The sequence below is a fragment of the Gorilla gorilla genome, chromosome 1 (assembly GCF_029281585.2).
Source record: "Gorilla gorilla gorilla isolate KB3781 chromosome 1, NHGRI_mGorGor1-v2.1_pri, whole genome shotgun sequence".
NCBI lineage: Eukaryota > Metazoa > Chordata > Mammalia > Primates > Hominidae > Gorilla > Gorilla gorilla.
The window spans coordinates 158,763,776-158,778,266 of NC_073224.2; the positions used below are offsets into that span (position 1 = coordinate 158,763,776).

Below are 14,491 nucleotides of genomic sequence, written 5' to 3' on the forward strand. Positions count from 1 at the left end.
AACTTTTAATATGTTTAATGTCTTTTGCAATAAGAAATCCTATTCAGTAATGTGATCTGAATAACATCCTGTTCAAAAATGAGGCAGAAACAAGTATAGACACTTCGGTTCATAAATACCTGATGATTGCAGAAATATGACTCTAAAAGGATCACCTTGATTTACTTTTTCTTCTGAAAAGTAATGATCTATCTTTACATTGAGTGGCTATCTCTTCCATTTGAAAATATAAACCACCCACCAAATGTCAATAATAATGTGATTTTAAATATATTGTTAGAGAACTTCTGTCATTTTACTTCTCTTGAAAGAAGTAGCATACAGTTTCATAATCATAACATTGTTCAAATTATTATTATGTCTACTTTGACAATGTAGGATATAGCCACATAGAAAAGTGCTAAATGAGTTATTTTAACACATTTTTAAAAGTTCAATGAAGTATTAAATATTGGAACTTTTAAAACATTGTAAAATAGTGCCTGAATACAAGATAATATTTTCTAAGAGACTCTAAGAAAGAACATAAAATATTATTGTCACGGGATCCTTAGGGTATTGCTTCTCCAGCCAGACTCCCTTGTGTCCAGTGGCACCTTTGCCTGAGTTTTGCTTGGGCTGCTGGGCTCATTCTGCTCACTCAGCCCATCAGGCTGTGCTTGGCTCATGCTACTGGCCTGGATCCCACGTCTGTGAAGGATAAGCGAGGCGTGGAGTGGAAAGGGATGTCTGAGTGAGCACAAGGTCTGGCTACTGTGCATAGCCAGGTGTACTGGCTGTGGCAGCACCAGCATAGGCGCTGACTGCCTATGAGGCTGTGGCTGGACCAGGCATACTGTGAGCAGCCTCCACTGTGAGCACTGGGAACCTGGTGGTGTCCAGAAGCCTGGCAATGCCAGGAACTGCAGAGCCCCAAAGAGGGTGTCATAGGCCTGGCTTGGGGAGCTCCTGGGTCTGGGCTTTCTGAAGGGCCACAGTTCTTCGCTCCTTCTCTCTTCTCTCTTTCGCATTGCTGGCAATGGGGCAAGCGTGGTCATGTTTCAGACCTGTTTGTGTTACAGCTGTTTTAGTTCTGCCATTTGGTGGCTCCCAAGTTCTTGTCCCATATCTAGGAAGAATCAGGTATGCAGATTACTGGTGGGTGAGCAAGGTGGAGAGGAGCTTCATTAAGCAACAGAACAGCCCTGAGGAGACCCGTAGTGGATAGCTCCTTTCTGCAGGTAGGTTGTCCCAATGAGTTGAGGACACCTGAAGTGGGTAGCTCCTTCCTTCCTGGCAGCTGGTAGTCCTGACATCTGTGTGAGTCTGGCTGAGTCTGGGTTTTTTATGGGCTCAGAAGGGAGGAAGTGCATGCTGATTGGTCCATGGGTGGCCATGGGCAGACCTGGAAAAAGCACCATAAGTTCTCATTCTGGGCAGTGGACTCCACCTGGAACTGGCAGCCTGGCCCCCCAGGCTTCCTAACTTGAAGGTGGGGTTTTACCAGGGACCCGCCCCTTTCTGCCCAGGCACCTATCTGCCCCCAACCATCAACATGCTGTCCACGGAGCCCAGGCTGTTGGTGCCGAGGGGCGCCTGCAGGCCTGCGCCAAGCCACCCCCAGCCACCCCTGGCCTCCCTCGCACACTTGTCAGCACCTGAAGTCCAGAGGGAGTGCCCCTGGGAGTCAGGGGGCTGGCGTGTCAGCGCCACCCCGAGCATGCATACACCCAGCCGAGTCACAACAGTGCCCAGGCTCAGCCATAACTTTGCTCTGCACTGGAGTGGGTACCGGGAGTTGGGAGAGGTGAGACTGCAGGAGCAGGCACTTTGGATACTGCAAGAGCATGAGCTTCCCATGCCCCTGAGAGCGCAGGGATGCCTGGGTCTGGAGCCATGGCTGGGTGGCTGCAGCTGCTCCCAGAAAGGGGCAGAGCTCCTGCCTGCTCCTGGCTCCCATGGGCCCCATGGAGTGTGTAACCCTCGCTTCACCTCTCCTTCTGCAGCCATTGTCTTTGCAGTGGCCACTCCAGAGGGGCCACTGCTGCCATCATTATCTTTGAGAAATAATACAGGAAAAGGAGATTAAAGCAAACTCAGTCATTTTTATGAAGGAAGGACTATTAACTTATACATTAATTACGATTCTATTTTTGTGATAGTAATTTGTGGGCTTGTTATTAGAAATTTATGGATAGAATCTGGACCCCAACTGCAAAATGTGAGATGGGCAAAATTTAAACATACAGTTTTGGTTTGTGTAAAATATTGTAATTTATTCTAACATGTATGAAGAGAATAAGTGCTTGAGGTGATGGATACCCCATTTATGCTAATGTTATTATTGTACATTGCATGCCCATATCAAAGTCTCTCATGTAACACATAATATATACACCTTCTATGTACCCACAAAAATTAAAAATTAAAAAAAGAGATTAATATGTTTGCCCAAAGAGAAGAAGAAAAATAAAAAGAGGGAAATAGAGTTTGTAATACAAATAATTCTGTTTAAGTGTATTAATTTTCCCCTACTCAAAACATCAGTCCCTTTTTGATTTTTAGCAATAGTACATAATGTCTGGATTAAGCCAAAGGCTTAACATGAAACCTAGATAATTGCTTCTGGCTTTCATGTCTTTTGCAATAGAAAAAAATATAGTGTCTTATTTAGCAATGGGACATATGTAAGTAAACACATTCAGGTTACAAATGTTTGATGATTGCAGACATTTGACTATAAGGATTATATTGACTCAAAATGTATATTTAATTTTATTATGGAATAAAAGGAGAGGTTATATAGATACAGAATTGACATTTGACATTTCCTGACAAAATATTATATACGACAAAGTAATAGTAAATAGCATTTTGTAGTTAAGAAAGGAAAATTCCTGTGTTAACGGACTATATTACTCAATTACGATTTTATTTTTCATGGATAGTGATTAGCTTGGGAATGATTCTTTAATGTCTTTCATGGGAAGTAATTTGGTTTAAACTTAGCTGCAAAGGGTCTGAACTTCTTGAAAAATTTAACATTATTCATAATTGCTTTATTAATTATTTTAGAAGTTTGTAAAGGAGAAGCTTATTAAGAAATGTAATTTGATTTACTTAAAAAAATTTGCCTTTTCTTTTTCAAATCATATTTAGATTTACATTAGGAGCAAAAATGACATTCTATCTACAGACTTTTCTGTGTATCTGGGTTCCAATAAAATTAATATCCACATAAAAGAAATTATTCAATACATATTTATTACGTATTTACTACAAGCAAGGTACTGTACTAGGTACAAGTATGCAAAAATAAAGGTTTATACTTGATAAAGACTTTTAAAATACTACTGGTGATAACCAAATGAAAAGCTGTTTACTTAATTTTTTAAAATTTTCATTTATTTTCTAATATGGCACAAATATGTATTGTGCTTAGCAGAATTCAAAATAAAAAACTTCGCTTATGCTATAATTCAATCTTTGGAATTCTTCAGTGAAGGTCACTAAATTAAGAAGTTATATGGAAATCGGAAAGAGCTGGAACATTTTATAATGGCTGGGAATTAGCTGAACAAACTCAAGCTAATTCTGCAAACTAACACAGTGACAAAAGGGTTACCAAAAGTCATTCTACAAGGATTAAATTTGCAATGTTATAAAGCAAATCTTTCTCTTTTCCTACTAGATTGAAGAAAACCCCAAATGTATTTTGATTGGCTTTTAGAATATTTAAAAATCTTTTTCAGATACTTAGAGATAACAAATATTCCTAGTAAAAATGCTGAACTGGGACAATTATTTATTGTAATTTAAAAAATGATCAGTTACAAAAATGTATTTAATTACAATTATATACAACATTGAATTATGACATGTATATGTATCACATGTAAATTAAAAAACAAAGCAACTCACAATTAAACAAAATATGTAATATGTTTTATAGTATATGCATTTATCATATTTAAAATATATTCTATAAATCTAACTATATAGTGATAATATATTTATACAAAGTATTGTGTGCTTGTACGCTATATAAATAATATGTATTATGTAGGATTAAATACTGTGTGTATGTGTGTGTGTGTCTGTGTGTGTGTATGAAAGCAGCCACACATTTTCCAGAAATATAACTTAAATGCTGTCACAAATTGCTTCACACTGGTGTGTATGTTGCATAACTAATTTACCCTAGTTCTCCAGAAGCATGAATGTATTTTATAAAAATCTTCCACTGTGCTTTCTGAATATTCTTCAATATTCTTAAATGTAACACAAAATGTGTTCGATATGGGGATGCTAATGTGTTAAATTTTAATATTTTTTAGCTACATAGAGCATAGTATCTTGTACCACAACTCATGTGTGACTGTTTCACCTCTAAGTTTCTATTTTCAACTTTGTATTGTACAGTGTGGTCTCAATTAAATCTATAAATATATATAAATCTGAGGTTGGGTGACAAAAAATGAATGCCATGCATTACAGGGAAACCCTTCAATTTACTTCATAATTTTAATAGTTTTGTTTATTATTATTTCTGATTTTTAAATTATTTAAGCAGAAAACAAAGAACACTGATAGGAAATGCAATCGTTATTGGTTTAAATCACAAAGAATTACATTCCACAGAGGAAGGCAATGTCAAGTCATGTGGCCTCGTATAAGGCTTGTATCTCTGACAATTACTAGTTTTGTTATCTTGGCTGGATGGCTTCTCTCTGCCTGTCTTCTCAGTTGTAAAATGGGAGGGTAAACAGAGAAGAGAAATGAAATAATCCACAGCAAATTCTGGAAAGTCAGAAGCAATTGTTATTAAAATTAATAATTATTACTAACAAACACTAGTATTATTAGTGGGTGTTACTCTTTACCAGTGTACTTAACGTGTTTTAAATCAGCACTCTTTCCCTCCACTCTGCTAATATTATTGACAAAGACAAGGAGAAAAAGTAGATGTTCTTTAACCCAAAATTTCTCTGAAAATGATTACCTTACTTTTTGGTATAGGTTGCCAGTTTGACTGGTATTAAAGATTTTTTAAAAATGATAAAATACAATGAACATGCAGATTATCCTAGAGAGAACAAAGAATATCAGAAGAACAATGCATGATTTGCTTTTCTCTTTTAGTTGTGCCCTATGAAGTAAAAGGTGTAACAAAGTAACATTTTATCTCTAAAAAGAATGATTTATCTTTAGAGACTTTTTATCTCTAAAAAGAATTATTTTATTCAATTTTATATCATTAACAGATGACACAAACTACTTAATTCACATTAAATTAAATAACCAAGCATTTTATTTACATTTGGGAAATAGAAGCAGAAAATGCCATTATAATTAAAAAACATATGTTAGGCAACTCTGTATTCTTGGTATATTAGTAGGGGTTTTTCATTGCAAAATTAAACTATTGGTCCTTATGCTTTAAAAGCATAGAAGCCCAAAGTAATATTGTTGATAACAAATATTCTAACAACTTAGAAACAACTGAAAAAATAAGGAACTAATACCAATGAAATAAAATTCTTACTTGAAGTGCACACCAATGGGATTAAACATTTACACTGCAAACTGTGATTGTATTACCTGCAGAATTGGGTGGGTGGGTAATATTGTACGCTCTGTATGCCAGTAGGGTTCAAAAGTTCACCACCTTCTTTTTACCTGGGGTTATGTCTGCCTGTTTGGATCTTCCTCCAACCTCCCTGTCCTGCAACCCTGCATGTTTGTGCATGTACACACACACACACACACACACACACACATTTTGTAACTTGTTCTTTACTTATCTCCTTAGATCTGCACTTGAATCTTACCCATGGCACATGTATTAGCTGTGATTGTCAGTATAGTTATTTATGCTTCATAAGCCTCTCTTACTTGGAATTCATTATTCATTATAATTGTAATTAACTCACACAATTTTTTGTCAATGATTTGATCAATACGTAGGTAAAATATTTGTTAATTTATGAGGGTTACAACTTTGCTTTAAAATACTTTTATTAATCCAATAAACCTATATCCTCCTATAGAAAATGCTCAGTTAGAAAGGATCTTTATGAAATTCCCCAAATGTGAGACTTCCAAAATAAGTATTTTACAAACACGTAGTATAAAATGCCTCTACCAATGCAAAATGTTACTTCGAAAGACATTTTTGAATGCAGTGAAGATTTGATTAGAAGCAACTTCTTTGGGAAACTACTTGGTTTGTAGAGGTGACATCAATTTTCTTTCTACACTCAGAAATTTGACAATACTACTTAAGTATCCTATTTTTTGTCCCTATTTCTCAGAACTTTTGTGGCTCATCTGTGTTTTCTTTGTTCTGTTATCTCACTAGACAACAAAGCCCCTCATGCCTGAGAATTTTTTCCCTTTCGATCTGCTAAATCAAGGCCTTCTGCTAGTTTGCTCTTTGGGCCTGTTTCTCTGAAGTTTGCAATATGCACTAGACAGAATATCAGTGCAGCAACAATAGGCACCCTGGATATAGACTGATAAATAATAGATGGACAGATAGAGAGATGGTAAAAGCCATCGACTAGTTCCTTCCAAAGTTAAAAGGGACTAGAAAATTAGCAGGAAAGATGAATGGGGAATGGAACAAAAACTAGTCAAACGTTTAACTCTTGAGCCTTTTCTTATATTCATTAATACTTATATAATAAATAATCATCAACAAATATTTCTTTTTATATGTAGAATTAATACATTTGATAAGGCAAACATAAATTAATGGGTCATGTTTCAACTAAGAAGCAGAAATAATAGGACTTTACAGAAACAAACTGAATTTAGATGTAGTATTTCCCATTTATAAAACCAATACCTCCAGATAAAAGAGTTAATACTGGGTATATACCCATAGGATTATAAATCATGCTGCTATAAAGACACATGCACATGTATGTTTATTGCGGCACTATGCACAATAGCAAAGACTTGGAACCAACCCACATGTCCACCAATAATAGACTGGATTAAGAAAATGTGGCACATATACACCATGGAATACTCTGCAGCCATAAAAAGGGGTGAGTTCATGTCCTTTGTAGGGACATGAATAAAGCTCGAAACCATCATTCTGAGCAAACTATCACACACTGGGGCCTGTCATGGGGTGGGGGAAGTGGGGAGGGATAGCATTAGGAGATATACCTCATATAAATGACGAGTTAATGGGTGCAGCACACCAACATGGCACATGTATACATATGTAACAAACCCATACATTGTATGCATGTATCCTAGAACTTAAAGTATAATATAAAAAAAAGAGTTAATATTTATATAGCGTTTACTATGTCCTCGGCAAACTAATAACTGAACTTGTTAGTTTGAGTCCGAGTTTCCTCAGTTTAGAAGCAGGAGATTCCAGGCATAGACATTGACCATTTGATGCCTCCAAAGACAATGCTCTATGCCTTTATGGCAGAAAACTTGACCAACAAACAGAACTGGCTGGAAAAGCAAAATATATTTTACAAAATTACAAAATAAATTCTGATGTGAATGGCATTGTTTTATGTTAGAACATGATTAGCCAAATGTAATTTTCTGTTATTTCTGAATCAAATATCTTCCTATCCAAAAGAAGTTTTAGGACAAGATGTTTCTTTGCTGGCATGCAGCCAATTTAAGTAATCTGTTAATAGATATTTCAGTACAACATTTTATTTCATGTATGTCTTGTAACATTTATTTCACCTCTGGAAAAGAAGAAAAAGTTTAAAAAAGATTTGGATAAAAAATATATTTTAAATTATCCTTGATACAATTGCATTTGCCTATTCACAAGAGAAGTGATCTTTTTCTTTACATAAATCTAATTGGGGCAAAATTAAGTAATGTTTTTATTTTAGCTATATAACTTGTTTAGGAAGTCATCTTTTGATTGAGCACAGTCTCATTTTTTATCACCACAATATCAAATTGTGTTTTCCAATCTTTGAAAAAATATATTATTTTCCTTTCCTATACACATAGGAAAAGACATTCTTCACAAATTAAGATTGGCATTGCATATATACATACTTGTATATATTACATGTAAAATGTTAATAATGTTATTTCTAGATTAAGACAAATGTTAATAGTTTCTATTAAAATTGAGCAGCTCTGGGTTCAAATTTATAAATTATCCAGTCAGAAGCAAATTAGGAAACTCAAAATAGTATATATCAAAAAATATTTTTTTGGAAATTTATCCTGAGGAGAAAGAAACTCTCATTTATGTGACATATACTTAGAATTTATTGGTAACATTAAGAGGATTTAAGAATATTTCAACTAACTTTAAAAATCTGCTTTGGGAAAAAAAGAGAAAGGTCTTACTGCTTTCTATTTTCTAAGCGTTCAATTTATAAGTCAACCTCCCTCTCTCCAACACACACACACACACACACACGTACGTATACTTTAAAATATGTATTAACTTAAAATTTAAAAACAATTATGTATTTCAAATAACTTATAATTTAGCAAAAACCACAAGCAACTAAGATTCTCTGATGAATGCTACCTGGGATGCTTGCTATGTAAGAAATGCCACGCTTGTCAAATTCCATTGCAAAAACATGCAGGTTCCCAATCTCTAAAAGTCTCTTTTGGAGACCTTAACCAAAACTGCATTTCAGATATGAAGAATATTAGTCTCCAAAGGATATGCCCTGCTGACTTCTTTCCCTGTTAACAGTATTAAATCATCTTTGAACAGAAACCCTTTATAGTTTATCACAGCCTGGCAGCCCAAAAGTACAGGTAACTTTTGTTTCTGGTCATTCAGGTAGGGCACTCCAAGTCATTGATATATATATATATATATATCTATTTCTCTATTGTAGTTTAGAAAGAAAAGATTATCTGTCTTCATTTTTGTTCTTAATGTAAATATATACCCTCCCTTGCTTTCCCCAACCACTCTTTCCTCATCTCCAGGGGAAATTCTTAGACCCTGCAGAAAAACAAAAACAACAGGAAGCAGCCAAAAAGGAAATGCAAACTAAGGAGAGCTTTCGAACGTTTTAATTTACTTCCCACATTGCACAACCTCTATCACCAATTTGGATTGTGACGTAAGGATCGACTAGTGTTAGGCGGACGGTTAATGTAAAGTGCTGTTGCCTCAGTGACTTCTTACATGGACACATGAACACGTCTGGGTGTTTCTATGTCATAGTCCATCAAGGCAAACTTTACATGGTGTTCATTAAATATCTCCACTGTATACATGATTAGGCCAGTTGTTTATTTCCAAGTTAGGTCAAGCTTCAAACTAAGGTAAACCAGTTGCATTTGTTTGTTTAAAAAAGGAAAAAAAAAAAGACTTTTTTTTTTTTCAGAAAATTGCCAGAGAAAATGACAATTTTCCAATTTGGTGATTAATCAATTATCAAATTGATACAAAACATTTGGAAATAATAGAAAAATATAAACATTATATTTTTATTGAGAAAATGCTTTAAATTAACTTAAATGTAGCTACAATTAGATAAAAATAATTTATAAAGTGTGGAAGAATTGTTCGATAAATTTAAAGAGTTTTACTGGCAGAATGGTGCTTTATTCCCTTTGTTAAACAGCAAATTCGTTTTTTTTTTTTTCTTTTATCCATCAAGTGCAGATAAACTAGGCAGCCAAAAAGTTTATTTTGGGTACAAAAAAAAGGATGCAGAAAAGAAGAAATATTTTTTCCAATGTCATGAAAAAAGAATATATCTGATATAAATTTAATAAAATTAACAAATTCTGAATAAAAATGTAGATTGCTTTGCTCATTATTTTCCTAATTTTATTTACATTTCAAAATCAACAACAATGAAATAATTCTAGAGTATCCTTCTTGAAAAGAATTGAAAGAATGGTTTTAGTGGGACCAGAATTTCCATATTTGAAGTGAGTATAGCTAAAATAAACTTGTTCATTTTAGTTGAAATCATTACAAAAGAAATTCATTGCCCCTATTAAACTTATGCAATCATTTGTACTGTAACCTGAAAAAAAGACTAGAGTTTCAGATGAAGATTTTTGCTGCTGTGCATATTACTTCCTCATATATATGTTTTTAAAATTTTTACTTTAACCCTGAGAACAACAATAAGAGAAATTTTTAAAGAAAAATATAAATTATCTTAAGATTTTAAAAGTCCTATATAAACAAAGAGACTGGAGATTAAATTATCTCAACCTCTTCTAGTTTTGTGTGAATTCTGGCAAATTAGTTAAGCTCTGTGAATCTCAACTTCTTCATCTTTAAAATGGAGAAAGTGTCCATCTCACATGGCACCTGTAATGATTACATGAGATTCTCTTTGTGAAAAAGGCCTAAATTGGCAAAGACATCTATAAATAGCAGCAGTAATAGTATATAAAAAGTAAAGAACACTCAAAATTGCACATATCATTCAGATATGTAACTTACAGCTGCAAGGGGAAAGAAAAGCAGCAATATGTAATACAGTACAGTTTAGGGTTGGTCTGGGTGGTCTGGGCCTGTGTCTTCATCTTTGTCTCCTTCACAGTCTCTGACTCTGTCTCTGTCTTCACCTCCATCTGCTCTTCCTTCTCCTCCTGTTCCTCCTTTCAGATGCTTAATCCCATCAATCTCAGTGCTAGTGCATTCATTTTATCTCACTTGAACCTCATGGCAACTCTATGGAATTGGCTATCACTGTATCACTGGTTGTGCTATAAAAAGCACACTAAAAAAGGAATATGCATGCTCAAACCCTCATTGTTAGTCGATTTGCCCTTTTTTCTTTCAAAGTTTTTCAATCCACATAAATTAACTTAATTCTAGGCAAAAACAAATGTATTTTCTCTGGATTGTTCCTCTTTAAATAGTTTTAACAATTATTTGAACCACATTTATTGCTTTTTCTGATGATAAGGAAATACATAATTATTGCAAAAAATCAGAAAATATAGGAAAGCAAAATGGAATAAAATTATGACAACACCCAAATATATCTAATGTACATTAGTTTTCTTTGTTGGTATAGACGAGGAATAAGAAGGAAATTAGCAGTTTATCTTTAAACAAAAAAGAAGCAACACTGTCTACTTACTATGAATGTGGTTAGTCCCTATGGTAGGATGGGCTACTACCATGTTCCCCTAGAGGCTAAAAATTTTTTTGAAAAAGGAAACACCAGAAAGAGATCATAACTTATCACAAGTAATAATCAAACATGAAAGATCAAAATAAGTGACCAATAACTCCATATTTGCAAGCCTGTGCCAAGACAGTCATTATTTCTGAGAAGTTTTAATTTAAATTTCTATTTGATCTTTTATTATACATGTATTTGTGCTTGTGGGCAATTGGAGTGATCTGACTGTGTTCCCCAAAATTCATATGCTGCAACTTAATTGCCCATGTGATAGTATTTAGAGGCGGGAGGCTTTAGCCCATTTATGCCTGAGGTTGCAATTTTTTGAATTTTTGTAATCAGACCTTAGTGATGACCTTGAGCAGTAGGATATAAATAACTCCCACATGCTTAGAGTTTCAATAATGGAACACTAGGCATAAATAGATTTTAAGAAGTGATTAATGAGAGAAGAGCCCTCATGGATGGGATTAGGGCTCTTATAAAAGGTCTTAAGGAAGTGAGTTTGTTCTCTTCTGCTCTTCTGCCATGTCATGACACCTAGACTGTGCCATTTTTGAGGAACAGGTCTTTGCCAGACACCAAACCTGCTGGTGCCTTGATCTTGGACTTCCCAGTCTCTAAAACTGAGAAATAAATTTCCATTATTTATAAATTACCTAGTCTGTGGTGTTTTGTCATAGCAGCACAAGCAAACAAACTAAACAGGAATGAATCTCAAATTCTTTTAAATTTTTTTTGGTGTAGGCAGGGTAGAAATGACGTATGTTTAAAAGGACACAAGGTCATTGGATTAATTTTTTCCATGTATCACACTGACGTCTTTGATGTATTACTGGTATAAACGGAGCACTCTATAATTCTCTTCCTTATATTAATGTATTTGGTGTCTTGACATTTGATTAAAAATTAAGAAATAAACTTTATTAATATGATAATTTTTACATAGATCGAGTCTGTAAAACAATTTTAAAGTAGTATGAGTTTTAATTTGGGTTAGTGTGAAGTCTCTCACTTATGGACTCCATCTGCAAAACCTTAAAAGAGGGAATACACTTCACATATATATAGCTTATAAATAATCACTAAAGCACATATTATGGTTCTGAATTATATATTTGTCTGTTCTCATAGAATAAAAATTTCTGCCAACTCTTGCCTTCATTTTCTGTTTTACAGTCACAAAGACATATCTTTCATCTGAGGGCCTCAAGCTCCAGTAGTTAGTAACAAAACTGCAATCGTAAGTAAAAAAAAAACACAGAATTATGTTTCCTTTTCTACCTTGTGCCTGGTAACATCAAAAGTTAAATAATTTGAGGCTTTTATCATGTGTGCAATGGTGTACCCAAAGAGCATGTTACAGTCCACTTTCTCCATTTCTAACCTTACCATTGTTAATGTTAACAAGACATACAGGGTCTTTGAACATTCTGAACAATACACCTCGAAGCCTCAGTAAGTCAGCAAGGTCTCAAAGGTTGTGCCATGTAAAAGTAATTAAACACTGATTACTTACTGCTTTAAAAAAAAAAGGTGGCTGGGAAAAGTTGGATTCAGAAGGTCTAATTTCACACAGAACATTTCAGTGAAAATTAAGCCTTTAACTATATTCTGCTTGACTTGATTTGAAAGAAAAGGATAAGAAAAAAAGATTATAAAAGCTATGCAGTAATGTCTTTCTGCAACAGAGCTTTGGGAGGTGACAAACAGCCACTGGTAATTCATTTAGTCATCTTTTCCCCAAACAGCATTTGGATTCCCCTTCAAAATTTGGCTGCAACTCTTGAGTTTCATTATTCTTTCAAAATACAAAGGCTCCTCCCTTCTCTCTTGGCACCGGTTGAAATGTTTTAGCTCCCTAGAAACAGCTAATTTCTAATAAAGTTTGCAAACATAGTAAACCCCATTTTACCTGATGCTGTTTCATTTCCCACACATGAAAAAAAAAAAGGGGAACTCTTCCCCAGAGTTTTAATTTTGACCTATTTAAACTTTGTAATCTTTTAAATCAGAATAATTAAAATTTAGAAATATTTAAGTTGTTCTTCCTTCTATCACACCCTACTCTCCAATTTATCTCAGTGGCTAGTATGTAGAAAAATGCCAGAGATGACACAGGTGCTAAAATTATTCTGCTGAAAGACATCACAATTTTATTTTTGGTAGCAGTAGAATTTATTCAAATGTGACTTAATATAGGTGCTGAGGCTTGCCCATGGTGCTCTTGATATATAAGGCCAGGACATTCTGCCAGTTTTTCTTGAGCAATGACACCAAGAATTTCTACACAAGCTGAATGTTCTACACAAGCTCATCTTCTGTCATCTTCATGTGGCCAACAGCCACAGCCAGACATAACACCTTCTTCATTTGGAACTTGAAGGTGGACCTCACCTCATCCGCTTTGGCCGCTATGTTTTCCTTGTGTGTGAGCAGGGAAGGGAACTTTCCTGCCTTATTTAGGCCTGGGCCCAGGATTTGTGGGATCCACTTGATCAGAGGCTCTGAGGCCAAAAATGCATCATACTTCTTGGCTAGCTTCTTGACCAGTTTCTTATTTTTGTTGAGTTTTTTCAGCGCCTCGATGTCCATGTGGGGGATATCCATGGCCTTGGCCTCATCACAGTGTTGCTGGTACCCCGGGACACACACGGAGAACTTGGGGTGGGAAGTGGACTTAAGCCTGACGGTGTCCGAGAGGCGCTTGTCCTTCTGGGAGTCACAGTTCCTCAAACTAATCTGCAACTCCACTGTCTCCAGACTTGGGGCCCTTGTGCTGGTTCCCTTACAGGACTTCCTGCATCGCCTCGTACACGGTGTCGCAAGAGATTTTGCTGCTCATGGCTTCTCACACTGAGCTAACCGGAAAAGTGACACATCTCAATTTTTTATACCTCTTACTCTCTCACTCTTCCTGTTACAGGAAGGCATTTATTTCCTTTCCGTTTCGTAGATGAGATTAAGGATTATCTAACAGAAATAATTATACTGCTTGTTAAAGTTTACTTAATTCATTTCTTGGAACTATCACTATCTGTTCACAAGAACATATAAGATTATTTATTTTCTTATTTGTCTGGAATTACCTGTGCCAAATTGATCAAATATTTCCTTACTCAATTGTTTCTAAGAAAGAATTTCTACCTTACAGAGAGAATGAATCAGTTTAGTTTATTAATCCCTACTGAAACACAAACATACATATGTGAGCTTATTTATCCCTACTAAGGCATAACTATTTCACTAGATTAGATTGTATTGGGGAAATTTTCTGTAGCAAGGACTAAGAAGAAAACGACAGTTTCAAATAATATATGAGCTACTTAACAAACATCTTTGAAGATGCTGCTGGTGAAATTTGTTGCAGTTGTAAGGAA

The 14,491-nt window shown here is 35.0% G+C and overlaps 1 pseudogene; it reads right to left on the reverse strand.

Annotated features, from left to right (window-relative positions):
• Positions 1 to 13,304: 13,304 nt before the first annotated feature.
• On the reverse strand, positions 13,305 to 13,956 carry LOC101128520 (large ribosomal subunit protein uL1-like; annotated as a pseudogene).
• Positions 13,957 to 14,491: the final 535 nt, after the last annotated feature.